The sequence below is a fragment of the Halichoerus grypus genome, chromosome 10 (genome assembly GCF_964656455.1).
Source record: "Halichoerus grypus chromosome 10, mHalGry1.hap1.1, whole genome shotgun sequence".
NCBI classification, from domain to species: Eukaryota; Metazoa; Chordata; class Mammalia; order Carnivora; family Phocidae; genus Halichoerus; species Halichoerus grypus.
Window position 1 is genome coordinate 51,300,589 of NC_135721.1, and position 27,932 is coordinate 51,328,520.

Genomic DNA, 27,932 nt, shown 5'->3' on the forward strand with positions numbered 1-27,932 from the left:
AAAGCACTTAGCATAGTGCTTGGCACATAGAAAGTGCTCACTATGGGGTACCTGGGTGGCTCAGTTGGTTAAGTGGCTGCTTTCAGCTCAGGTCATGATCCCAGGGTCCTGGCATCGAGCCCCACATCGGGCTCCTTGCTGAGCGGGGAGCCTGCTTCTCCCCTGCCTGTCATTACCCATGCTTGTGCTTGCTCTTTCCTTCTCTCTCTTTGTCTCTCTCTGTCAAATAAATAAAATCTTTATTTTTATTTTTTTTAAAAGATTTTATTTATTTATTTGACAGAGACATAGTGAGAGAGGGAACACAAGCAGGGGGAGTGGGAGAGGGAGAAGCAGGCTTCCCGTTGAGCAGGGAGCGCAATGCTGGGCTCAATCCCAGGACCCAAGGATCATGACCTGAGCGGAAGGCAGATGCCTAATGACTGAGCCACCCAGGCACCCCTAAATAAAATCTTAAAAGAAAAAAAAAAGAAAGTGCTCACTAAATATCACGTTACAATAATTAAAGCAGTTGGAGAAGCAGAGGCTTAGAAAGAGGTAAGGTATGCCTAAGTGACATAGCAAATAAATGACAGAACAGTAATTTGCTCCTGGGCAAACTCCAGGGCTCTTGTTTCTTTCTTTTTTTTTTTTTTTTCCAGATAGGCTCCACACCCAGCATGGGACTTGAACTCACTACCCTGAGTTCAAGAGTTGCATGCTGTACCAACTGAGCCCGCCAGGCACTCCGTCCAGCGCTCTTGTTTCTTACCATTATACTGTACCACCATCATGGATTGAAGGGAAGAGATTGGGCATGAACTGTATTTTGTCCAACTTGAGAGGTGAGCATAGATCTGAAGGTCACAATGGGTTCAGACCTACATAAGCTTTATTTGTGATCTTAAGCATCTTTTCACCATAGCATGTACTGGTTATTCTCTGAAGTGATTTTTCCCTAGATCCAAAGAAATCAAAGAGTGATGGGTCATTTTTGGTCTTCTGCTGAGGGGTTGAGTGTTCCCTGGCTGGGGCCAGGAAATGGAGCTGAATAAACACCTGTATCTTACTGCTTTTGGACCTACGTAGGAGCTTGTCCTGTCTCTTGTTACTATGATTGTGTTTCCTAATACAACTGGTAATGATGAGAAGCAGAGCAGTGTATACATCGAGCACTTTATGTGCCATGCATTTGACATGGGTTATCTCATCTATTCCTTAATGTAACCCTAGAAGCTAGTCACTCTTATCCCTATTTTATAGAAACAAAGAGATTAGGAAACATGCTTAAACTCACATAGTCAGTGCTGGGATTTGAATATGCAATCTGGCTCTAGAATCTACATTCTTAACCTCTACACTCTACCGTTTCTATTCTTTCCTTACCTGTCTAAAGCACATAGTATGGGGCAGATGGCTTAGTAGGGCCAGTCCTATTTTTCCCATCTGAAAAATGGGAAGCTTTTGACTACTGGGCTAGAAATAAGGAGGCCTGTGATCTTGTCTTAACCTTGTCACCAACATCCAGGACTTCACTTTTCTCAGCCTTATTGTCCTCATTCATTAAACAAAAAGGTCACTCTAGATGGTCTCTTAGATCCCTTTTAACTCTGATGTTCTGATTGACTTTTTGAAGTGAGGAGAATAATATTTGCTCAGCTCCTTGATTTTGGAGTGGTGGTATTTGTGAGATTTTAGGGACTCTCTTTGTGCAAGGGAGGATGCCAGATTTCAGGACAGAGAATACTGCCTTCCTGAAGAAGGTAGGGCTGGGCTCTTTTTTTGAGGCTGGTTGCCTAGGGAACCTAGCCTCTGGCCAGCAACAGTCAGGAATGCTTTGGTTGAGAGTTGGGTACAGATAACTAAAACAAGCAGCACATTTAGGTTTCACTTTCCACCCTCCCCTGCCCCCCCACCCCCCAGCTACCTTTCCTTTAAAGCTCCTAGTTTTATACACTTTCTGTATGTTAGTACTTTGTTAAGAAGTTTGCTATTTAATCTTCATAGTAATCTTATCAGATAAGTGTACTATTTTAAATTCACAGATAATGAAAGCGAGGCAAATAGAGTTAAATAATTTGTCTGTAGTTACTCAAGTGGAAAGTGGTATCCAACCCACTGTATTGTACTGCCTGGTTGGAACTTAAAAAAAAAAAAAAAAGCAGAGGGAGGACTCTATTTATTAATGATGTTTGTTTTGGTTTTGTTTTATTTAGAATGATAGACTCTTGGAGCTGGAAAGGGCCTTTGCGGTAATAGTCAATCTCCTTGTCTCCTGTCTGCCATCCAGTTACAGGAATGCTTTCCATTATCCCCCTGACAGATGATCACCCAAGTTCTTTTTGAATGTTTCCATTGCTGGGGAGCTCATCACTTCTTGAGGAATCCCATTATATGTTGAATAGCTCTCTTTGCTAAGATATTATTTCTTGTTTTGAATTGAAATCCAATTGAGATGACTTCTCATCAGTTTTAGGCCTGTTCCCTGGAACCATGCAGGATAAATATAATCTATCTTTCACATGCCAATCTTGTGAATGTTTGAATACACTCTTCCTATTTATAAGGCATTTTGCAGTTTTCTCATAGCATCTAAACTTGATTTCAATTTGGATTGGTCTGCACAAAAGCAATCTCTGTTTTTTACTGCTTTAGAAGTACAGCCTTGCAACAACAAATCTATACTTCATTTCTTATGGTTAGGCACAAAATACGGGCCTAGGCACAAAATACGGGCCCTTCCCACATCTTTGGAGAATGAATGGATAGTGAGCTGAGTCTCTACAATTGTATATGAGTCTGGAGGGTTTGCAGTCTCCTACTTTTGTTATCTCTAGGACATTAGACTGTCAGAGCTTCACGCTGTCAGAGCTCACAAAATGGCTGGAAGTTTATCCGGGCATTTGACAAAACTGCATTTACTTCATCAGGCCACTAGGTGATGAACAACTCACAAACCTAGACTTCAAGGATGGTTGTGTATAGGACAGTTTCTGTTTATACTTGGAAAGGCCGTCAGAAGTCATCTGGTACAGCCTCATTAAAAGGTCTTTTTTGGGGGAGGGAAAACATGTCTTGTGTACACTTTGTCTTTCCCAGCTTTGCTCCAGTTTTAAATAATAATTTGAATAGGATGCTTCTTTCTCTGATTTCTTTTTTTTTTAATTTTTATTTATTTATTTTAAAGATCTTATTTATTTATTTATTTTGACAGAGAGAGACACAGCAAGAGAGGGAACACAAGCAGGGGGAGTGGGAGAGGGAGAAGCAGGCTTCCCGCTGAGCAAGGAGCCCGATGTGGGGCTCGATCCCAGGACCCTGGGATCATGACCTGAGCCGAAGGCAGACGCTTAACGACTGAGCTACCCAGGTGCCCCTTGGTTTCTGTCTTTTTAAAATAACTCTGCCTGCCACTTGTTGAACTGTTTAGACTTAAAAATTTGTCTTTTCTTAGTTCAAGGAAGTTTTATCGCTTTCCTTCCATCTGTTTCCAACCTCCTTACTTTACAGATGAAGAAACCAAGTCCAGAAAGGTTAAGTGACTTGTTCAAGGTCACTCAGCTAGTTAATAGTGAACCTCAAACAAATAGCTTGATTTCTTTGATGAACTAGACTTTCATTGTATTGACTATTGCTCTGTTGAGAGAGCCATCATGAAAAACGTGGAAATTTTTTAGTGAGACAGGGATTTTGCTGAGGGTTCGTGAGGAGATGAAGGAGGAGGAAGAGATGATAAAGTTCATTACGATTAAAATATGGCCCATTTGGGGTGCCTGGGTGGCTCAGTCAGTTGGGTGTCTGACTCTTGGTTTTTGCTCGGGTCGTGATCTCAGGGTTATGGGATTGAGCCCTGCATTACAGAGTCTTCTTGGGATTCTCTCCCTGTCTTTCTCCCTCCCCATCTGCCCCTCCTTCCCTCTAGGATAAATAAATAAAATCTTTAAAAAATGTGGCCAATTTGAAGGACTATAAAATTCACAAGGTATCTCAGTTACTAGAGTTACCCCAGAGCTCTAAAACTTAATAAAGCCAGGAAGTTGAGTGAATATTTGGAGAATTAGATATCTAATTGTCAGGAGTTGGATAAGCATGGTCATGCCCTGTTGTAAATATTGGAAAATATGTAAGTATCTGAAAGCTTGGAGACAGGCATCATAAACTGTCTTATCAGTGGTCTGGTTTCTGTTTTGAGTTACAGCCTGGGACCCTTTTCTACTGGGAACCACCTGTTCCTGGCTTTGTTGATCTTTGGATTTCCCCAGCTCTCAGTCCCTTTCAGTTTTGAAATGAAACCTACCCCAGAGGGTGAGGTCAGGTACTGAGAAGACTTTGACAGCTCACACCAGGTTGTTTTTTTCTAGAGTCTGGTATGTGACTGTGTGAAGTGTAAGGCTCAGCAGGCTGTGATATAGACTGATTGATGGTGAATCAGCTGTTGGGTAAGGCCCAGGTAGTGCTATTTCTTTGGGTAACCAGGAAAACATGTAGACCAAATATGTTGTCTTTCATCTTTAGACAGTTGAAAGTTAAGAGTACAGTCATCAGAGATCTGCCATGATCTTGCTGCCTTTGGTTTACTGAAGAAGGAAAGGCATTATTTCAGTGTCTTTTCTCCTCGTTTTTAGAGCCTCCTTTCTTTTCAGGAAGGAGCCAAGTCCTTGGCTTCTTTCTGCTGCTCCAGCTTCTAAACGTTTATACTGTGCCTCCTGGAATTGCTGCTTTGATGTGAAGTGACTCCTCTAGATACCCCTAGACACACATACCCCCATGTCCTGACCCCAAACCCTTCACAGAATTTGGCTTCCCTCTTCCCTTTGTTGTGAAACCGGTTTCCATGATACTCTAGCGCTTTGCTTGGAATCTTTATAAGCAGTACTGGCTCTTTCTTTAACTCACCCCATACCACTTCCCCCTGATTTTGCCTGACTGTCCCCCAGCCACATCCCTCAGTACTACAAAGCTGCTTGTAGACCTTCAAGTACCTTTTTTCTATTGAGATTTTTACTGGCCAGCAAGGCCACCTGATTCCTGTCCTTAAGGTTGGCATTTATACTCATTCTCCCATGGTGGTGGTGGTGGTTGTTTTTTTAAGATTCTATTTTTTTAAGTAATCTTTGCATAAATATGGGGCTCAAACTCACAACCCCAAGATCAAGAGACGCATGTTCTACTGACTGAGCCAGCCAGGTGCCCCATGTTTGTTTAAGACTTTGGTGTCTGACCTCTCTTCCTGGGACTCTGGCCCAGCCTAGGGGATTGATGGTCAGGCTTGGCCTGGGTCTAGTGATTCAGGGTAGACCATGGAATTAGGGAGCTTCCTGTTAATATCTTAGATGTGGGGAGATGGGAAGCCTTAAGATCTGAACACCAAGGCCATTGGGAGTGGAAGGGACAGAGAAAATTTAGCATCTGAAACAATGGATATCCTTTGTAGGCTCCCTCTTCTCCCATTTGTAGGCTCCCATTTAAAAAAAAAAAAATTAAGAGGTTTTTTAGAACAGTTTTAGGTTCACAGCTAAATTGAAGGGAAGATACAAACATTCCCGTTATTACTGTACTTAAGTAAGCTCTGTGCCCAGGGTGGGGCTTAAACTCACGACCCTGAGGTCAAGAATCACATGCTCTACCTACCAACTGAGCCAGTCAGGCGCCCTGAGATTCCCATTATTTTTTGAAAAATTGATCTTTAGCTTTATAGGGAATGTAGTAACATAATCTAAAAAAAATTAAAATCTGTAGATATTTTGAATTCTCCTGCTCCCCCCACACCCATTTCAGTTATTTTTGTATTCCTCAGAGGTGGTAACCTGTTAGTGTTTGGAATTTGTACATACCAGACTTTTTTCTCTGTGTTTACATACATAATGTATGAACCCAGAAAAGTGTTATTTTTGTGTCTTATTTATACAAATGGGGTCACATTTTATGGATCATTTTGGTATTTCTTTGATTCAGTAAAGTGCCTTGACAATATTTCATATTGGTACATAAAGATACTTCTCATTGATTTTGGCTACTGTATAATATTTTCTAGTATAGATATGCTGTATTTAGCTATTTTCCTATTGAGAGACATTAAGGTATTTCCATTTTTTTGTTGTTATAAAGGATTCTTATTGTGTTTTAAGTGTCAGCGTTCTCTTCCTAGGCCTTTTATTTTCTCATACTCTTCCTGGGTGATCTCAACCCTTCTGACAGCTCCACTTAACCATCTACATATGGATGATGCCCAAATCTTTCTCCAGACCAGTGTCCAGCTTGCTCATGTGGACAGCATCACGGGGATGTTTTGCATACTCGCCATCATGCAGCCTCCTGCTTTTCCCACTTGCCTCATCCAGTGTCCTGTCACATGGTAAATAGCATGCAGTTATTAGGCCCAAAGGCTAGTAGTTATTGTCACACTTCCCTTTCCTTCCACAGTCAACAACCAGCCTGTCACTGGGACTTTTCCTCCCTAGTGTTTCTTGGATCCAGTTGCTTTCTTTCCTTCTTCATTGCTACTACCTTGTACCTTAGTTTTATGACTTATAAAAGAGAATACTTGTGAATATTAAATAAATTAATAACATGTAAAATGTTTAGAAAAATAGATCAGCACCCAGTAAGTGCTATGTGAATGTTGGTTGTTGTCATCATCATCATCATCATTGTTGTTGGGTTCTTCTCATCTTAGTGTACATAATACATTTTCATCTCTACCTCCAGTCTTGATTTTATCCTTCCCCACCTTCATTTCACTCTGCACATTGCAGTCAGAGTGATCTTTCTAATATATATGAATGATCATGGTCTAACTTTCCTGCTTAAAAAACTTCAGGGATCTTGCCATTGGACTTTTACATGAATTGTCACCCCCACCTAGAAGGCTTTTTCCCTTGATCTTTTAATTACTGTTTTTTGGGGTTTGTTGTTGTTTTGTTTTGAGGTATATGTTTTTATTTATTTTTATTTTTTCTAAAGGTGTTATTTATTTGACAGAGAGAGAACACAAGCAGGGGGAGCAGCAGCGGGAGAGGGAGAAGTAGGCTCCCCACTGAGCAGTGAGCTCGATGCAGCTCGATCCCAGGACCCTGGGATCATGACTTGAGCCAAAGGCAAACACTTAACCGACTGAGCCATCCAGACGCCCTGAGATCTCTGTTTTTAAATGTCATGTCCTCAGAGAGGCCCTCCCCTGACCACCTAATTATTCCAAAGTAGCCACCCATATCCTTTCTATCACATAACCTATTTTAATTCTTTCCATAGCACTTATTAATATGTGGTATTTTTCTAGTTTATCCATGTATTTGTTTATATAGTCTCCTTCAATTAATTTTTATTTATTTATTTATTTTTTTAAGTAGGCTGCACGCCCAGCCTCAGATCAAGAGTTGCAAGCTTTACTGACTGAACCAGCCAGGCACCCCTGGTCTCCTCCAGTTAGAATTAAATTCTCTGAGAACAGGGATGTTGTCTGTTTTATTCACTGTTATATTTCTAGTATGGATAACAATGTCTGGTACATTGTAGGCACTCAGTGAATACTTGTGAATTATAAAACAGTTTCATATGTCTTATGAGGCCCTTTTTGGTCTCTCCAGCATCTTCTGCTTCAGGACACCCTCTGCTTTGGCCTCTCCATCCCCCAGCTCATCTCTTCAGATGTGTTTTCTTGCTGCAAGACCTTTGCATATGCTGTTCCCTCTACTTAGAACACTTCTTTTTTTTTAAAAGATTTTATTTATTTATTTGAGAGAGAGAGAATGAGAGAGAGACATGAGAGGGGGGAGGGTCAGAGGGAGAAGCAGACTCCCCGCAGAGCAGGGAGCCCGATGCGGGACTCAATCCAGGGACTCCAGGATCATGACCCGAGCCGAAGGCAGTCACCCAACCAACTGAGCCACCCAGGCGCCCCTAGAACACTTTTCCTCAAGCGCCCAGCCACTGCCTGGGTATCTCCTATTTATCCTTCAAATTTCACCTTAGGTGTAACTTCACTTGACTGCCCTTCTTAGTCTTACAGCTCTACATGCATTACCTTTAATTATACATACTGTAATTATTTGTCTGTCTCCCTCACTAGATGGTAAGTTTTGTTGGGCAAAGGCCTATGTCTTGCTCACCATGTATTCTTAGTTGTAACCGCTGTGGGCTGGAAGCATCTCTTGAGGTGGGGTGCTGGGTAGGGCTACCCAGACTACCAGTTGAGTGCTAAGAAGGTGCGTCTTCGAATGCCAGGGTAAGGTCTAGGCATTTGGCCCTGGCTCATTGTCATTCTCCATCTTTGGTGATTTCAGTGTTTGCCTGGATGAACTATCTAACATGCTTGAGAGGAATCATCTAACACACTTGTCTCTCTCTGAGACGTATTCATAAAAATCAGTGTAGCTGGGGGGCACCTGAGTGGCTCAGTTGTTAAGTGTCTGCCTTCAGCTCAGGTCATGATCCCAGGGTCCTGGGATCGAGCCCCACATTGGGCTCTCTGCTCAGCGGGAAGCCTGCTTCTCCCTCTCCCACTCCCCCTACTTGTGTTTCCTCTCTCGCTGTCTCTCTCTGTCAAATAAATAAATAAAAATCTTAAAAAAAAAAAAAAAAAAAAATCAGTGTAGCTGGCAGAGGACTTGCCCATGAATGGGGCCTGAGTGCTGAGGATAAAAGTTGGGGATCTGGGTAGGCAGATTATTTACTCTGAGTGGCTGATGGCAGAATAACTGAGAGTGGAGTGGAATTCTAAGCAAGGAAGGAAGCAAAAGGCCTTAGGGATAAGGTGAGGCAAAGATGAAACAGGAAGCTGAATCATTAAGTCAGAAACCTAGAGAATCAGGATAATGGGTGGAGTGTATGAAAGGACAGGGCAAGCAGTTCACGATTAGGGCCATAAATAATCTTGGGGATTACTTAAATCATCTTTTGGCATTCTTACCTCTTTAGTGTGGAACCAGCTTTTGGATTAGAAGAAGGATCAGGTAGTTGACATATAAAGGTTTGAGCTAGATTGCATATTACTTTGTATTTTATGTGTTAATTACCTGAAAGTCAAATCCTCAGAAATCCTACTGTACCTTTTCCCCCACGCTTCAGTTTCTGTTCCCTCTTAAATATACTAGGTTTAACTAGCTAATTTTTGAAAAAGTTTCCTGTATAGAAGCCTGTAGCAATCCTGGTGTTCCTCTAAGGTAGGCTGAGGATACTCCCTTCAGGTAGGGTGAGCACTCCTTCAGGCTGTACCTCCTCCCACCAGATCATGCATAGGAGCTGGCCTTAGCAGCCTCAGGAATTCAGGACTCTGCCTAGCCTGAATCTGTGGATTTCTCTCTGAATTTTGGGGAGGGACATGGGAGTGTAAAATATAGGGTGGTATTCTATCAGTGAGGCATAGTAGGAGTAGTAGAAGATTGGCTGGGTGTGCATAGATGGAGGATCTGAAGGTGTATAGGCAGTGGGCTTCAAAGATTCTGACCTGGAATGGTCCTTGAATTTATGGCAGTATTAGGTTGTTTTAATGTGTCAAGTAGAGAATCTTGGTGAGTGGTGCCTGTCATTAGCCCTTGGAGGTGTTCTGTATATTTTTCTGTGTGGCCTGGAGGTCTTCTATAGACTGACTGGTAGCTGGCATCTTGGGGGGTGCTTGGTGAGGGGGAATCATGGGGATAGGAACAGTACATACTGAAGAGAGGTATATTCTCTTTTGAAGGTTGGATAGAGTGATTGTGTGCACATCCTGAGCAGTCTAAGGGACTTAGAGCCCCTGCTCCCTATCTTTGACTCCTCTTGTTCTCTAAGCCTCATGCTCTGATGTCCTGCCTTTTATTTTCTGCTTTGGTACCTTCAGATTTCATAATCCGTTCTGACTCCTCTTTCTAGATTACTCCATGTCCAGCTTGATTCTTGGTTCTACATGGTCCCCTAATTTTGACATTGCCAGCCAACTTCATGGAGGGCCTTCTCCATTAGTCCTGTTTGTAGAACTGTGATTTTGAAGCCTTAATGCATCAGAAATACCCATGGGGGCAAAAGAGGAGCATGCTGGATACTTATTTAAAATGCAGATTCCTGGGGCGCCTGGGTGGCTCAGTCGTTAAGCATCTATCTGCCTTCGGCTCAGGTCATGGTCCCAGGGCCCTGGGATCCAGCCCCGCATTGGGCTCCCTGCTCCGCGGGAAGCCTGCTTCTCCCTCTCCCACTTCCCCTGCTTGTGTTCCCTCTCTCGCTGTGTCTCTGTCAAATAAAAAAAAAAAGATTTAAAAAAATAAATAAAATGCAGATTCCTGGGGGTGCCTGGCTGGCTCAATCAGAAGAGCATGTGACTCTTTTTTTTTAAAAGATTTTATTTATTTATTTGACAGAGAGAAACACAGTGAGAGAGGGAACACAAGCAGGGGGAGTGGGAGAGGGAGAAGCAGGCTCCCCGCTGAGCAGAGAGCCCGATGTGGGGCTCGATCCCAGGACCCTGGGATCATGACCTGAGCCGAAGGCAGATGCTTAACGACTGAGCCACCCAGGCGCCCCGAGCATGTGACTCTTGATCTTGGGGTTATGAGTTTGAGCCCCATGTTGGGTGTAGACCTTACTTAAAAAAATAAAAAAGTAAAATGCAAATTTCCGACCTCTTCTCCCTAGCTTTTCTGATTCAGTAGGTATAAGGTGGTGATCAGGAATCTGCATTTTGATTGGCCTCCCAGATGACTTTGACTACAGTCATCATCTGCAGAGCATATTTGGAGACACTGACAGAGGATTCTGCTGACCTCCCATCCCTAAAGGGGAAGAATAGGGTTTTGAACCCTTTACTTGGATTTAAAGGTCCTAGGAAACTTAGTCTGTCATCCAGTCGGAATAATGGATAACTATCTCTATGTACCAGCATCTCATCTCGTTGCCACAGTAGATGCAGAGCCAGATGAGGTGTAGAAGGCCTTAATGACTAACCCATGGCAGGTCAGCACCTCTGGGATTTACAGGAAGCTTTAACTTTGGACTCAGAAAACAGGCTAGAACATGGACCCTGAAGGCTATCGGTTGCACTGCAGATTTTCTTTAGGGTGCCTCTCTTTTCCTGTGCACATTGACCCTGTCCTAGTGTAGGCGGTCTTTATTTGGTTCCCAAGCTGTCTTCACTCCCTGTTGTGCCCATCCTATACACAGCTGCCACTATCCTCCTATAAGACAACCCAACCTTGTCTCTCCTTTTCAAGTCCTCTGTTGCATTCCTGTTACCTATATGATCAAGTCCAAATGTCTTAGGTTGGAATACATAGTCTTACACAATTTGGCCCAAATTGTGGCCTATAAGATCAAGGAAGATCTGGTCCCTGCCTTTTTCTCAAGTCTTAATCCCAAGCCCTTCTCTCATCTCCTGCGGCACCCTTAACCTGCTCGTAGTTCCTTGATCTCTTCTTCTATTCTCTGGTTTCAGAGCCTTTGTAGTGCTCTAGCCTCTGCCTAAAACAGTCTTTACCCTGCTCTTCACCTCATTAACTGTCCTTACTTTTAAGTGTCAGTTAAACATTATCTCCTCTTAGAAGTCTTTTCTGGCCACTCTATACAAAGCAACTCCATGTTACTTTTTATCTTCATACCTCATTTGTTTCCATTAGATCACTTACTGCTTTTTACTAGTTTGTCTTTCTCTCCTATTAGATTATAAGTTCCATGAAGGTAGGGACCTTCTTGCTCGTGGTTATATATTCAGTGCCTAGAGGCACTCAGGGAGTATTTGTTGACCATAAATTACTTTTCACCTTCTTGTTAGTAGCTATGTGGGTGCTTTGTGGCCCTGCACAACTCTCACCCTTTGCATGTGTTGTTGCCTCTGCTGGAAGCACCCTTTCTCTCATCAGCTGGTCAGATTTTTTTCTTGTCTTTTTCCATTTCTCTAAGCAAGTCTTTGACTTCCCCAAGCAGTGCTAGTTCAATAGAGGCAGCTTTTTGGTTCTCTCGAATGGACTTCTTGCCCTATGTAGTGATTTCATCTATGTAAGAGATAGATGGTATTGCCCTTGGTTTATAGGTGATAAGCCAGAAGCTCTAAAAGGTGGATTAACTTGTAAATGGCAGAACTGAGATTCTAGCCCCACTGTAGAGCCCTCACTCATTCTACCTTGCTGTGATCTAAAAGAAACCAAATAGCAGACCCAGAGACACTGAAATGAAAGAGATGTTTTTTTGTTTGGGTAATGAAAGTGTGTGTGTATAGTTTATTTATTTGTCTTACACTTCTTTAGAGTTAAACACAGTAAAAGGTGTACTATTAATAAGCCGTTTATAAGGATGATGGAGTAAAGGGTAACCAGAATATTCAGAGGACAATATGTATTTCATGTGTTTTCTTGATCATCTTTGGTGACTATGACACAGTCAACATATACCCTAGTAGAAATAAGTCAAGGTGAAACACTATTAAATTCAAACCAAAGCAAGTATCAATGATCATTAATAGTTGCTTGGAGGATATATAAAGAGTTAAATCTGAACGTTTTTGTTGAGGGAAAAAATATGCAAAATTGGTATGCATAGTCTTTAACACATTTTGCTTAAAAATACATCTTACTATATATTGTTAAGATACTAGTTGAATAGGGATGCATGGGTGGCTCAGTCGTTAAGCATCTGCTTTTGTTTCGGGTCATGATCCCAGGGTTCTGGGATCGAGCCCCGCGTTGGGCTCCCTGCTCAGTGGGGAGCCTGCTTCTCCCTCTGCTGCTCCCCCTGCTTGTGCTCTCTCTCTCCGACAAATAAATAAAATCTTAAAAAAAAAAAAAGATACTAGTTGAATAAATTGTAGTGAATATTGCCATATTATGTCGCTGTTAAAAAGAATGACACATACAGGCATGTACACACTCACACCCTGATACGGAACAATCTCTAAGATCTGTTATTAAGAGGAAACTAAGGCAAAGTGCAGAATAGTGTTTGTGGCATGCTAGTAGTAGTATTTGTGTGAAAAAGGGGGAGGATTCTATCTACTTATTATGCCCAGATTACCTCTTGTTTGTTTTGTTATTGTTTTTGTTTTGTTTTTAAAAATGTATTTATTTGAGAGAGAGAATGTGCATGTGTGAGAGACAGAGAGAAAGTGGGGGGAGGACCAGAGGGAGAGGGAGAGAATCTCTAGCAGATTCCCCACTGAGCATGCAGAGCCCAATGTGGGGTTCAGTCTCATGACCCTGAGATAATGACCAGAACTGAAATCAAGAGTTGGATGCTTGGGCGCCTGGGTGGCTCAGTTGGTTAAGCGACTGCCTTCGGCTCAGGTCATGATCCTGGAGTCCCTGGATCGAGTCCCGCATCGGGCTCCCTGCTCGGCAGGGAGTCTGCTTCTCCCTCTGACCCTCCCCCCTCTCATGTGCTTGCTCTCTCTCATTCTGTCTCTCTCAAATAAAAAAAAAAAAAAAAATCTTTAAAAAAAAAAAAAGAGTTGGATGCTTAACTGACTGAACCACCCAGACACCCCAAGTTTTATAAATGTTTAAGTACTTTGCTTTACCCTATAAATATGATCCTGAAAAGTTGAATGTAAATGTGTGTGTGTGTGGTGTGTGTGTCAACAGGGACGGGCTGGGGAAGCATCAAGTTGTATCTCTAAACTTCACAGGAAAGAGGAAGAAGGAAGATCCTTTTTGTCTAGTGAATGATCCCTAACTTAATATATTTGGACTTTTGTGTATGACATTTTTCTTGAAGTAAAACACATCTCTACTGAGAATGGAACAAAAAAAGGGGAGATTCTGTTTGAAATTGAAGATACCTGTGTATGTCAGGATACCCACTATTTGTCTCTTCTTCCTGTTCATGCACTAGAAATCTTGGAGCCCCCCTTTTATAATGTTTCCTGTGTGTTGATTTTGTCTTTCCAAATGGAGTAAGTTCTTGAAGGTGGGAGACATATTTTATGATTATATCTTATAGTGACAAGCATAATAGAAGTTGCTCAGTAACTACATATTCAAGGAAGAAAAGAGGGGGGTGGAGAGAGAAAGAGGCTCCTCTATCAAAGAGATGATTGCTTTTGGATTTTCTCTGACTGTCTTGTTCTCTTTACTAGTAAAGAATTTCTTCCACTTGTAGACTAAGTGTGTTGGAGGATTTCGTGTGTGTGTGTGTGTGTGTGTGTGTGTGTGTGTTGGAGGGATGTTCCCTGCTGAAAGCCCAGGAGAGAGCAGAAGCTGGAATGGGGCATGAAGGCTGTTGACCTAATGGTGCATAATGAGACTTCTGTGTTGTAGCCCTGAGGAGAATCTCAGATTTCTGACCTGTTCCTAATTTCAAGCTTGGGTATTCAACTGTCAGCAGGGCAACTGGACCTGTATGTGCCATAGACTTCCTAAACTTAGTAGCATGTGGTAGGAATGTTTGATTAAAGTGATTTGTTGTTTTTGGTGAGAGTATGTGAAAACTCTTAACACTGGGCCTTGTGTATTGTTGGTATCCAAGAGGTGACAGAGAGAATGTGAGAAATATTTTGAAACTGTTAAGTCTTTCCTTAGGTCCCCTGCCTCTGTTCACGTGCCTCCTACTCTCAGGCTAAATAGGAGATAAAAACATGGATTCCACCTTTGGGAAGTTGCCAATTCTTTACTGGTGGCTTTATGCTCAGGCAAGAGGTGTAATTGGCTTCCACATATCTGACAGCAAGTATATCTGGACCCTGTTCACCAGGTTACTCAAAACCTTACCCCAGACTGAAAATGTCACCTTGGGCAACATTCTTGGTAGGGACCTAGGCTTGAGCATCTTAGTAGGGAAGGCTGTGAATCTCTAGGGTAGTCATGCAAGGTGGTGAGTGTATGGGATTGGACATGAGTTTAACTTAGCCAGGGTAGCTTGTTGGGTGTAGCTATGGAGGAAGGGATAAAGTAGGGAGTGAAATGGACTCAGCTCTGTGTCATTTCTGCTCCTAGGAAGATGTAGGCACTTGTGTGCCAGGGGCAGAGCTCTGGACTGCTGTGGCTAGTCACTTCCCTTTGAGAGTCAGTCTTACCCCTGGCTGCCCTGCAAGGCATTTGGGGTTTAGAAGGAGATGAAACGGAATCTGAATCAGATAGCCTTGCTTCAAATCTTTTTTTTTTTTTTTTTTAAGATTTTATTCGTTTGAGAGAGAGAGCACAAGTAGTAGGAGAAGCAGAGGGAGATGGAGAAGCGGACCCCCTGCCTAGCTGGAGCCCGACATGGGACATGAGACTCAATCCCAGGACCTGGAGATCATGACCCAAGCTGAAGGCAGACGCCCAACCATCTGAACCATCTAAGCGTCCCAGCCTTGCTTCAAGTCTTACAGATCTGCAAGGAGGAAGTGTGCGTCCTAGGATCTGTTTCCCATGTGCTGAAATAAGGAATCCAGGTGTATGTAGGTTTCCCTCCATCCTTCTTAGGCCCCTTCAGCTTGCCTTGATCTTAAGCTTTGATCCTTTTCGCACTATCACTGGCCTGGCATCTGGAAAGAGGAGGGAGAAGGGTGAGGAAGGAAGGGGAGAGTTAAAGAACTTGTAGGGGTAGGTGGATTTGTGGTCCTTAAATCCTTTCTGGAACAAAGTGTAGGGGGTGGCTCACTTGGTTGGGATCTGACTTTTTTTTTTTTAAGATTTTATTTATTTTTTGACGGAGAGAGACAGCGAGAGAGGGAACACAAGCAGGGGGAGTGGGAGAGGGAGAAGCAGGCTTCCCGCCGACTAGGGAGCCCGATGTGGGGCTGGATCCCAGGACCCTGGGATCATGACCTGAGCTGAAGGCAGACGCTTAACGACTGAGCCACCCAGGCGCCCCAAGCATCTGACTTTTGATTTTAGCTCAAGTCATGATCTCGGGGTGTGGAGCCTGTTTGGGATTTTCTCTCCCTCTCCCTCTGCGACCCTCCCCACAAGAAATAAATAGATGAAAGTGTAGTAGGTGTGGGGAGAAGGATGAGCACGGTGGAGAACAAATAAAGGCTGCCGGCACCACTGGTCTGCCTGGACCCTTGGTTGGTATTATCAAATTCTTCCTGTGTTGTTCCTCTATCCCATTTAAGGCATAAGCATGTATACACATGTAATTTCATATCAATGGAATCATACCTTAATACTGTTTTTCTTCTTTATACCATTTTGTAATCTTTTTTCACCTTTTCCCCCACTTTATTGAGATATAATTGGCATATAACATTGTGTAGGTTTCGGGTGTACAATATGATGATTTGAAACACATATATATTTTTAAATTATTATCACAATATGGTTAACACATCCATCACCTGACATAGTTCCCTGTTTTTTGTGTGTGTGGTGAGAATCTTTTCTCATTTTGTAGTTTGTTGTAGACTCCTTATTATGTAAATAAATGTAGAATAAATGGCTAAATTATATTTTAATGTGAGGATGTACCATAATGCTTTTTATTTTTTAATATTTAATCTGTTCATCTGATCTGTTGTCTATGGGGCCTTCCCTGACTCCCTTACTTAAAATTGTAGCAAACCCCCTTTCTTTCCTAACTCCCGTCTCTCCTTTATTTTTCTCTATGGCATTTAACACCACTTGATATACTGTATACTTTTCTTATTTGTTTATTGCCCAATACCTTCCATTAGAATGTAAGCTCCATGAAGACAGATTTTTTTTTCTTCTTTTTTTATTCACTGCTCTCTAGCTGTTACGTAGGACAGTTCCTGGTTGGTATTCAGTAAATATTTGTTGAATGAATGAACTTGTTGGACTTTTGGTGTATTTGTTGGACTTTTTATTTGCAGTATTTTTTTTTTTTAAGTGATCTCTACAACCCAGTGTGGGGCTCAAACTCAGGACCCTGAGATCAAGAGTTGCACACTATTGACTGAGCCAGCCAGGTGCCCCTGTTTGCAGTATTTTTGTTATTATGTACATTCTGTGATAAACACCCTGTATATAATCTTTATACACTTGTCTACTTATCTCCTTAGGATAAATTCTAAGAAATAGAATGGATCAGTTAAAGGATACGCACATTTAAAAATTTTTTTTTTTTAAGATTTTATTTATTTGACAGAGACACAGCAAGAGAGGGAACACAAGCAGGGGGAGTGGCAGAGGGAGAAGCAGGCTTCCCACTGAGCAGGGAGCCCGAGGCAGGGCTCGATCCCAGGACCCTGGGATCACGACCTGAGCCAAAGGCAGATGCGTAACAACTGAGCCACCCAGGTGCCCCCATATTTAAAATGTTGATTCATGGAACCAACTACCCTTAAGAATGTTAACTTCTACCAATAGCACATGAGAGTGCCTAAATTGTCAGTAATACTGGGTTGTATGTTTTTCATCTTTCCCATCTGACAGGTGAAAAGTGGTCTTGTCACTATAATATGGTAGTTGAGAATGTGACTGATAGATGTGATGTGATACAGTATGTGACTCTGGAGCCAGCCTGCGGGGGCCTGAATTCTGACTCAGCCACTTACTGTGTGACCTTGGGTAAGTCATTTAATTTCTCTCTTTCTCAGTTTCATCTTTGATAAGGTAAGCATGATGATAGCACCTGTTTCAGGAAGAATAAGTCAATTAAGTAAAATGCTTCAAATAGTAATGGAGACATGTCACTCAATAAGTATGACTTGATGTTTTTGTATATTAAAGATTGAACATCTTTTCAAATGTGTTTTGGTATATTTTTTGAGTCACTTATGTCTTTTTTTTTTTTTAAGATTTTATTTACTTTTTGACAGAAAGAGACAGTGAGAGAGGGAACACAAGCAGGGGGAGTGGGAGAGGGAGAAGCAGGCTTCTAGCAGTGCAGGGAGCCTGATGCAGAGCTTGATCCCGGGACCCCATGATCATGACCTGAGCCGAAGGCAGATGCTTAACCGCCTGAGCAACCCAGGCGCCCCACTTACTCATGTCTTTTGCATATTTTCCCGGTAATATTTTTCTTAATAACTTGTAAGTGGTAAAGTGTTGACTATAATATAGCAGAACAGTTCCTAGTTTGTCATTTGTCTTTTGACTGTGTTTCTGCAATTTTTTTTTCTTGGGAAGTTTTACATTTTTAGGTAGTCAAAACAATCTTTTTTCTTACGGTTTTTCCTGCTGCTAGGCCAGTATTTATTTATTTATTTATTTATTTATTTATTTATTTATTTATTTATTTATTTAAAGATTTTGTTTATTTATTTGACAGAGAGAGCTACACAGCGAGAGAGAGAACACAAGCAGGGGGAGTGGGAGAGGGAGAAGCAGGCTTCCCGCAGAGCAGGGAGCCCGATGCGGGGCTTGATCCCAGGACTCCGGGATCATGACCTGAGCCGAAGGCAGACGCTTAACGTCTGAGCCACCCAGGCGCCACCTAGGCCAGTATTGAGAACAGGCATATCTCCCTACCTCAAAAATATAAAAAATAGTTACTCATTCTCTTTGAGTACTTGGTGTGTGTGTGCACGCGCACGCGTGCTTTTAAATCTTTAATCTTTAAATCTTTGATCCTTCTGGAATTTATTTTGATATGAAGATAGCAGATGAGATCTGGCTCTATTTCTTTCCAGTTGTGTACTGTCCCAGACCTATTTATTAAAGAAGAAAGACCAGGAGCCTTTAATCTTTTCTCCCCTCCCCTAATCTGAAAGTATGATATCCTAGAGATAGGAGATCTCCATTTCAGAGAATGAATTTCATGTTTGGACTCAGTCATTCAGTTGCTAAGCTATGGGATCAGAACTCACGGTTTGACTAAGCAGTGAAACTGCTGCATTCACTAGGGTAGCTTCTCTGCTGGCTCTTCTCTGGAGGCTTCTTCTAAATGGATCTTAGTTTGAGGACTGCTTTGAAGGGGCCATTGTTAGTTTGGAATGATAAGTTCTGTGTTTTTTTTTTTTTTTTTTTAAGATTTATTTGACAGAGACTCAGCGACAGAGGGAACACAAGGAGGGGGAGTGGGAGAGGGAGAAGCAGGCTTCCCGCAGAGCAGGGAGCCTGATGCAGGTCTCAATCTCAGGACCCTGGGTTCATGACCTGAGCCGAAGGCAGATGCTTAACGACTGAGCCACACAGGCGCCCCAAGTTTTGTGTTCTTAAACAAATGAAGTGATTATAGTGGATATTTCCTCACTCCAGCCTGAGAGTATTGGTAGGGTATTGATGAGGGGGTATTGAATGGTAATGAACACATTGTGTTCTACCTGTGTCCTCATCAGCTCTTTTTGGAACTCTTGTCCCATCTAGTTTCTTCCCTCCAACTCAAGATGGAGGGAGAGCGATACCTGTATGACAGAGCATTCATATATCCCATGGCAGCTATCATTTGCCAAAGACGTCAAGGAAGGGTAGCTGACTCTTACATGGCATATGCTGTGTGCCAGCAACTGTTCCAAGCACCTTACATATATAAGGTTTTTATGAGATTGGTGCTCTGTACTAGGTTGAATAGTGTCCTCCCCAAATTTCATGTCCACCCAGAACCTATGAATGTGATCTTATTTGGAAATAGGATCCTTGTAGATGTAATCAAGTTAAGATGAAGTCATAGTGGATTAGGATGGGCCCTAATCCAGTGATTGGTGTTCTTATATGAAGAGGGAGATACATAGAGGGAAGACATCCGTGTGAAGATGGAAGCAGAGGTTGGAGTTGTGCTGCCACAAACCAAGGAATGTCAAGAATTACTGGCAACCACCAGAAGCTGGAAGAGGCAAAGAAAGATTCTTCCCTGGAGCCTTCACAGGGAGCATGGCCCTGCTGAAACCTTGATTTTGGACTTCTAGCCTGCAGAACTGTGAGAGAATAAATGTCTTTTGTTTGAAGCCACCCACTTTGTAGTGTTTGTTATAGCAGCCCTGGGAAACCAACACATGCTCTTTTATTATCTCCATTTTCAGATAAGGAAACAGGCCCAGAGAGATCAGATACTTTGAGATCTGTCTAGGCCACTGCTCTGCTGGCTGGGCACTTACTCTGAAGTTCTTGATGTTGCTGTTGTCAGCTCGGCACCTTCACCATGGCTGTCACACCTTCTGGTAGTGCTGGGACTGAGCTGCTGGAATGGCTCCTTCCCTAACACAGCAGGCCACAGACTTTCCCCATTCTTGCCCATTTCACGCCCTAAAGCAGAAACTCCTCTCAGAGGCTTCTGGCTGTAACCTGATCATTTCAGCAGGTTGCTTCATGACCCCACTCTTCCAGGTGAAATCAGGCTTTTATTTTTCATTTCCATGCAGTGTCAGAGAAATGTGGGTGACAGTTGTGGGGAGGGTCACTCAGCTTCTTCTGGCAATTATTTTTATGCTTCCCATTTCTGGCCTGCTATACTTCCTAGAATTTCTGTCAGTAGACAACTCAAGTCGTGGTTGTTTTTGGAGCTTCAGGATGTCACACACAGCTCACGTTGCACATATCACAGTTCATGGCTGTGAGCAGAGAAGGAGCAGCATCATGACTGCAATGACTCTGAGGGCCCTGGTCACCTGTTCTTGATAAACCCAACACACCACAGTGGCTCTCTTCTCTGCCCAAGTGAGTGGGGGGATAAGGATGTTATCTGACCCAGCCCACCCCCCTAAACAGCTTCTTGTTTGCCCATGGCCTCTTTTGCTGGCATCCCAGAAGGGATCTCCTCCCTTTGCATCCCATTGCTGGCTGCAGAATCTTGCCTGCTTTCCAATATGAACCTTTTACTTTGGATCCTGCTCTTACTCTTTTTTTTTACTTATTTTTGAGAGAGAGCGCAAGAGAAAGCACGAGCAGGGGGAGGAGACGAGGCAGAAGGACAAGTGAGAGAAAGTGTGAGCAGGGTGAGGAGAAGAGGGAGACGGACAAGCAGACTGCGCTGAACGTGGAGCCTGAGGTGGGGCTCAATCCCACAACCCTGAGACCGTGACCTGAGCTGAAACCAAAAGTCAGACGCTCAACCCACTAAGCTACTCAGGCACCCCAATCCTGCTCTTATTCTTTTTTTTATAAAGATTTTATTTGACAAAGAGAGACACAGCGAGAGAGGGAACACAAGCAGGGGGTAGTGGGAGAGGGAGAAGCAGGCTTCCCACTGAGCAGGGAATCCGATGGGGGGCTCGATCCCAGGACCCTGGGATCATGACCTGAGCCGAAGGCAGACTCTTAACGAGTGAGCCACCCAGGCACCCCTCCTGCTCTTATTCTTAACAACTCTCACTAGACTGAGCTCCAGGAATTCAGGAACCATATTTGTTTTGTTTGCTGCTGTATCCCAGGACTGAGCAAAGACCTGACACTTCTCTAGCCCCTGAAGAAATGTTTATTGAATGAAGAATTGAATATTGACCTTGAAGCTTTGGAATCCTGGTTTTTCTTGCTTCTTGATAAAGCCAAGGACCAGATGAAGAACTTCAGAGGCCTAAGCAATAGAAAGATTATGATGTCCCTCATATTTTCAGCCCTCAGTATGTATTTCAAAAACAATATTAAACACAAAATCAGTGTAAGGAAATCCAGTGAAGTATAAGGAAAATCCAGCAAAATTCTGTTTTTTACCATGGTGGCTAATTAGATAAATAGAATTTAAAACATTTGCTATTACTGTCTCTGCTTTGTTAGTTCTCTAAGCACATGCTTTTGGATAATCCTGCCTGGACCAGTGCTTTCCTCCCCTCGGACTTCACCTTCATTTCCTCTTTATTTCATCTGCTAAAGTTGCCAGCCAGTTCCTTTCACCTCATAGGGGTGTCTGGCTCCTGAGACCCCAGCCAAGGCTAAATGCCCTGGGCTCCCTGGGGGTTTGCCAAGAAAATCAAGTAGAACATGCACACTACTAAAGAGTACCTCAGAGAACTTCCATGCTGAATTGTGATTTATAGTCAGCATAGCACATTGTGCCAAGTGATTACACTTGGGCCATATTTAGTTGTAATAATCTGCTCTTGTGATCCTATATGTCCAGCCCAGAAATGTTCCTTTGGTCCTTCTTCCTGGGTCACTGAGAAGTCAAGACGTAGTCCCACTCTACCGTCTGTATTAATCTGGCTTTGTTGAAACCATTCAGAGAAGCAAGGTATTCTGGAAGTGTAGAGCCCAGGCCTTATACAGGCTATTCCAAAGCTGTGACCGTAATCAAATCTGTTGCTGTTTCATTTCAAAGAGCTTAAAATAGTGTTGGAAACCTCCCAGGAAAAAAGCACCACTATAATTTCTTGGCTAAGGAAGGGGTGTGTGCTGGCCAGAGCAGAAGCGGTAGCCAAGGCTCCCAAGTTCTTTTCTGGACCTGTTGATTTGAGGTGTGATACTTGGCAATCTGAGATGCTGTCCTATAGCTCTGATGGTTCATCTTCAGCACAGAGAGTGATGTGGGCCATGCCTGTAGAGAGAGAGGCTGACATTGGTCCTCTGTGATCTAGGGGAGCCTCATCATTAGATGTCATTTCTTTCATTTGAATTTCTAGTTCTTTTTAAAAATTTTTAAAAGAATTTATTTATTTATTTATTAAAAATATTTTTATTTATTTATTTGACAGAGATATAGCAAGAGCAGGAACACAAGCAGGGGGAGTGAGAGAGGGAGAAGCAGGCTTCCTGCCGAGCAGGGAGCCCGATGCGGGGCTCGATCCCAGGACTCTGGGATCATGACTTGAGCCGAAGGCAGACGCCTAACGACTGAGCCACCCAGGTGCCCCAAGATTTTATTTATTTAGAGAGAGCGAGTGAGGGGAGAGGCAGAGAGAGAGGGAGAGAGAAAATGTCAAGTAGATTCTACATTGAGCGCAGAGCCCAGCGCGGGGCTCCATATCACCACCCTGAGATCATGACCTGAGCCGAAATCAAGAGTCCAAGCCACCCAGGCACCCCTAATTTTATTTTATTTTATTTATTTATTTTTTTAAAGATTTTATTCATTTATCTGAGGGAGAATGAGAGAGAGAGCACGAGGGGGGAGGGTCAGAGGGAGAAGCAGACTCCTGCTGAGCAGGGAGCCCGATGCGGGACTCGATCCTGGGACTCCAGGATCATGACCCGAGCTGAAGGCAGTCGCTTAACCAACTGAGCCACCCAGGCACCCCAAGCACCCCTAATTTTAAAAATTTTTAAAGGTTTTTATTAAGTAATTTCTATACCCAGTGTGGAGCTCAAACTCACAACCCTGAGATCAAGAGTTGCATGTGCACTGAGCCAGCCAGGCACCCCTCTAGCTCTTCTTTTTAATGTAGAAATCCTGCCCCTCCCCCACAGAATTAATATAGGATTAATATCATCTACATTTTACTTGAATTCATTTCATCAGAATTGCTTTCCTTTTAGTGGAGATCAGTTCTTTTTTTTTTTTTTTTGGTTTTTGTTTATTTATTCTTTTTTTTTTAAGATTTATTTATTGAGAGAGAGTGTGCACGAGCAGGGGGAGGGAGACAAGCAGACTCCCTGCTCAGCAGGGAGCCTCTTGTGGGGCTTGATCCCAGGACTCAGAGATCATGACCAGAGCCGAAATTAAGAGTTGGACGCTTAACCGACGGAGCCACCCAGGCGGCCCTAGATCAGTTATTCTAAGGGATGGGAATTTTAATAGGGTTTAGGAAAAGAAGGTTAGGTTTGTGTGGGGCACACACCTTGGCCTTGGACAGCCAGAGAGTAACATTAGGGCACCAGGTGCATGATGAGCCAGATGGGGGAGAACAAACTCCTATCCCTGGAGAGCCAGACATATATTAGTTGCTTTTCATATATTTTCTTATTTAATTATCATAATGCAAACCAGTGAAGTATCTTCACTTTTGCACATGGGCAAGCTGAAAGTCAAAGAAGTTATGTAACTTGTCCAAGGTCAGACAGCTAATAAAAGGCTGAGCTAGGATTCATTTCTCCTCAGGTCTGTCCAGTTCCAAAACCCATGCTGTTTTCACAGAGCTCTTCTGTCTCTGACAAGATTTAGGGAAAGGAGAGAAGATGGAGAGATGACATCTTTCTCTACCTCACAGTTCTACTCATTGAGATGTGTTTAGCCAGAGCCTCCTGTTTATAGAATGCTAGGTTCTATATATAGAGATGCTGCAACAACATATGTGGGAAGGATACCAATTGGCTGTACGGGAGGATTTAAAAAAAAGCCTTTGTTCTTTACCTCTAAGTTTTCATTGCAGTGTAATCCACAAGTGTCAAAACACCACTGGTAACTCTGGTTTACTGCTTAAGAGGCCCTGTCCTATTCTCCAAATAAAATTTGTTGATGTCCCAAGGAGTAAGCCATGATGGGGGCAGAGGTGAGGGTGTGGTGTGCCCTTACTGTATGTTCTGGAGCTGGTGACACCTGTTATGTGACTATTTCAGTGAATTATGATTGAGTAAACAAGAGGTGTCTCTCTTTTGCCTTTCTAAGGGAGACCAGATGGCATTGGGTGCTGGCCCAGGTCCAGGGGAGCCTGGCCTCTGGGCTGGCAGAGGAGACAGCTTGAGTGTGTCAGATGATGGAATAAGAAGAGACAAGGCTGGACTGTCAAGTGGTATAATTTGAGGGGCACCAAGAATGTGTGTTGTCCCTCAAAGACTTGCTTCAGCTCTTTGCTAGTGCTTGGAATTCTACAAGTGAAATTTATTTCCCTTGATTTAAGTCTTCAAGACCCTATTAAAAATGAAGAGACTCCAGGAAGGGGTCTGATTGTGAAGCATTTTGGTCATGTAAGTGGAGGAGTGAATGAGTGTATGTGATTGATTTCTGAGAATTGAACTAAGGGACAGAGAGGAAAGGGCACTTTGCCCTAGTCAAAGGGACAGGAAGGAGAAACATATTGAGTTTGAGATAAAGGCCCTGAAAAGAGAAGTTGAGTCCCTAAAGAAACAGTTTGTGTTTTTTACAGTTTTGACTGAGAAGCAGCTGAGGTCGATGGGGATGGAGGCTGATGGGGATGATTCCAAGAGGGTGTGTTGGGTGGAGAGACTTCCCATGAGCATGCTGGGTATTCAGGCATGATGTTGTCTGGAGAACAGCTGACAGGCAGAATGTAAAGTGTAGGACCTTTGGGTCTGTGGTTTGCTGTGATGTCCTCAGACAAGACTGGCACAGATCTTAGGAAGTGGGAGGCAGCTTCCCAGAAGTGATGTAAAATGGTGGCGCAAAAGAGGTTGCTGATGACAACATGGGCAGGGCACTTCCTCAGAGGCCGCTGGTCGCAGACAACTTCTGGTCTTGATTTCCCAATGTGCTGTGCTGAGATAGGGCTTAACCAGAAAGCAAAATACGCCATGTCAAAAGCAATGACAAAGCATTTGGGGTGTCCACACAAGGTGCAGTTCCCTCTTGTCCACTAACTTTCTGGAGCCAAAATAGCTAATCCAGAGGCTGCCAGAATAGCACCTGTGATTCACATCTACAACTTTTTTGGCCTGAATTCCTGCAAAGAGAGCCTTTCTAGTTGACTGTTCTTCACCATTCATCCAGCACTGCTTTCAAACAGCCTTTGTGATCTGAATTCTCACAGAGAATTCACAAAGACTCCTGGGGAGTCTTTGACAGAAGCAACTCAAATCTCAGTGCCTTTTCCAGCTCCTCACAGTTGGGTTCATGGATGCCCTTCACCTTCAGGCTTGAACTTCTACTCTGTCCACGTTCCTACCCTAAGTCTAGAGCATTTTGTTTTAGCTCAGACTTTTGGTTTCATTCAGGCCTCTGGGGTCCTTCCAGCACATTTCCCTAGAAGGCTATTCTAGGAATAGTCTCCACCTTTCACCTCCTGAAGTTTGACAGGGTCTGGGCCTCCCTCCTTAGTGGAATTAGCACAACTCTGTAGAGTTTCTGGATGTAATATACCCCTTCACCTCTCCCCAACCATCATAGCCCCATACAGAAGATCTAGTGATGTAGTTAGATCTGCTGATCACCAGGATTTTGGAGCCAGTGCCCCCAGTAGGGGGGACTCCTGGATAGGTGTACTATACTGTGAGTGACAGCTCTGTCCATTACTCTCTGCCTCTCCTCCATCTCACCTTTATTTTGGCTTTTTCCTAAGAGGATCAAGCTCTGTCCAATTGCCCTGCCTGGACCCTCTAGCCTTGTCTAGGACTATAACTCTGCTGTCAACCCCTCACCAGAGGCTGGGGCTTTTGCTTTCCAGCCTCTCTCAGGCCAGTTCCCTTCTGATACTAGAGGCTTCCCCCCCCCCCCCCCCCCCCCCCCGCCCATTGCCCCTACTAGAGACTTTTCTTGCATCTAGGCTTCTGTGGATAGAATCTTGCCCATGCACAGATCTCCCAGTTGTTGACTATCCTGAACTCTGCCTGCTACTCTTTGGGCTAATTGGATGTCATGCTAGTCTGCTCAGCTGTACTTCTGGAACAAGCTTCTTAGCTTAGTTGGGCCTGTCCTGAATTTCATGCTAGTTCTCCAACTGCCTCTGCCTCAAAGACAGTTTTTAATATGCATTTATAAAGCTTCAAAAGGGAGAGAATATAACATATTCCAAACTTATTTAACTAGAGAACCATTTTTTTTGAAGGAATATTAAGATCTCACAGAATATGGTGTTTGATAGAGCACAGTTTTGGAAAATATGAGGCTTTATCCTAAAGGGATGGACATCAAATGGAGGAATTCCAGGTGAAGGTAATGTGACAGTCGGTGAAAAAAACACTATTTGGGGGTAGGAAATCTCTCTTGGTCTCTTCATTCAACAAATGCCTACTGAGCACCTGGTATTTACGTCTTTCTGCTGGAATCACATCATGTGTTTGACTACTTAACTGGGTGTCGTCTGCATAAGGACAGCTCTGATCTGGAGTGTAGCTCTAAGGTGGGGAAGAGGTAGGGATTCTACATTCTTTCTCCCCCATTCAGATCTTCCTCCTTCCTCCAGTTAAAACAGGAAGTAGTGAATGGGATGATGCCATCATCAGCTTCTGGATCCAAGGAAGGAGGCTTCTCTGAGGCTGCTTTCCCCAGGTTTTACCTCTTCCAGGATTTCTCTGGCTCTCCTGAGCACCCCTTCCTTCTCACTCTGGGAGTATTCATCTCAGCATCAGTCTCAAGTCTCACTGCTAGTTCAAGATTTCAACTTCACATATGGGATCAGTGCCAAGTGGGATGGAGCTCATTCTTATGGAATGATTATGGCATTGTAAATTTTCTGCTTTGCCTGTGAAATCCGTCTTTTATAGCTCATGGGTAGTCCAGACTATTATTTTTTTCAACCCTTCAGTGGAGATAAACCCATGCACTGTAGGCAGGGCAGTCTTGCAGGTGGAGATCATTTAAATCTGGCAGGGTGGGTGACCAAGTGCCAGGAGCTCCAGCTGGCAGAGCTGGTAACCAAAGAGGAAATTAGCTGCTTTCTCTGTATGCCATTCTCAACCAGGACAGCCAGGAAAAGACCACTTGAAGCAGACAGAAATCTCTAAGACTCCTGATTAAGAAATTTTAGGTCCCTTTGAGACCCTGATGTATGTATGTGCCTTTACTGTCATGAGTGAGATCTCTGGTTGGCCAACTTTAACTCAGTTGGATGAGCTAATCATGAAACAAACTATATGCAAAGGCTTAGCTTTGATCCTGCCCTTAGGTATGATGTTCATCTAGTAATTAGCATCTTCCTACCCACAGGCCCCACCACAGGGGCCTTGGTCCAGGGCCCATGTCCATTCCTTCCACTTTCTCTGAAATGCTCCAGTTTTAACTGAAGATCAGGGAGTGAGCTCACTTACAGGAAGATCAAAAGAGGGCTTGAAATGGGCATTTAGAGGTCTTCAATAGAGCCAGTTATTTGGTCCATCTATTATAAGTATTAGTTGGCACATAACTATATAAATGTAACTGTAACTTCATATAACTGTAGAAGGCTTGTTTTCCCCAACAGGCTTCCTACATGAAGACATTTCCCAAGATTCTATCCTTAGCCTCCTTCTCTCCTCCGTCTATATACTATCCCTGGGTGATATCACATGTGCTTATGGTTTTAGCTACCACTGATATGTTAGAAACTCTTAAATCTCCCTCTCCAACCTAAATCTCTCTTCTGCATTCCAGATTCATGATGGCCAAACACTATTACCATCATAACCTGGGTGGCTCTTAGGTATTTCAAACTC

At 43.2% G+C, this 27,932-nt stretch overlaps 1 protein-coding gene across 2 annotated transcripts in view; it reads left to right on the forward strand.

The window, feature by feature from the left end:
• ASPRV1 (aspartic peptidase retroviral like 1) overlaps positions 1 to 27,932 on the forward strand; it is a 109,250-nt gene that overhangs the window by 10,203 nt on the left and 71,115 nt on the right. For both annotated transcript variants that reach the window (XM_078056443.1, XM_078056442.1), the window contains exons 5-7: positions 642 to 824; positions 15,047 to 15,313; positions 17,253 to 17,387. The gene's annotated coding sequence lies outside the window, so the exon portion shown is untranslated. The remainder of the gene's footprint in view (positions 1 to 641; positions 825 to 15,046; positions 15,314 to 17,252; positions 17,388 to 27,932) is intronic.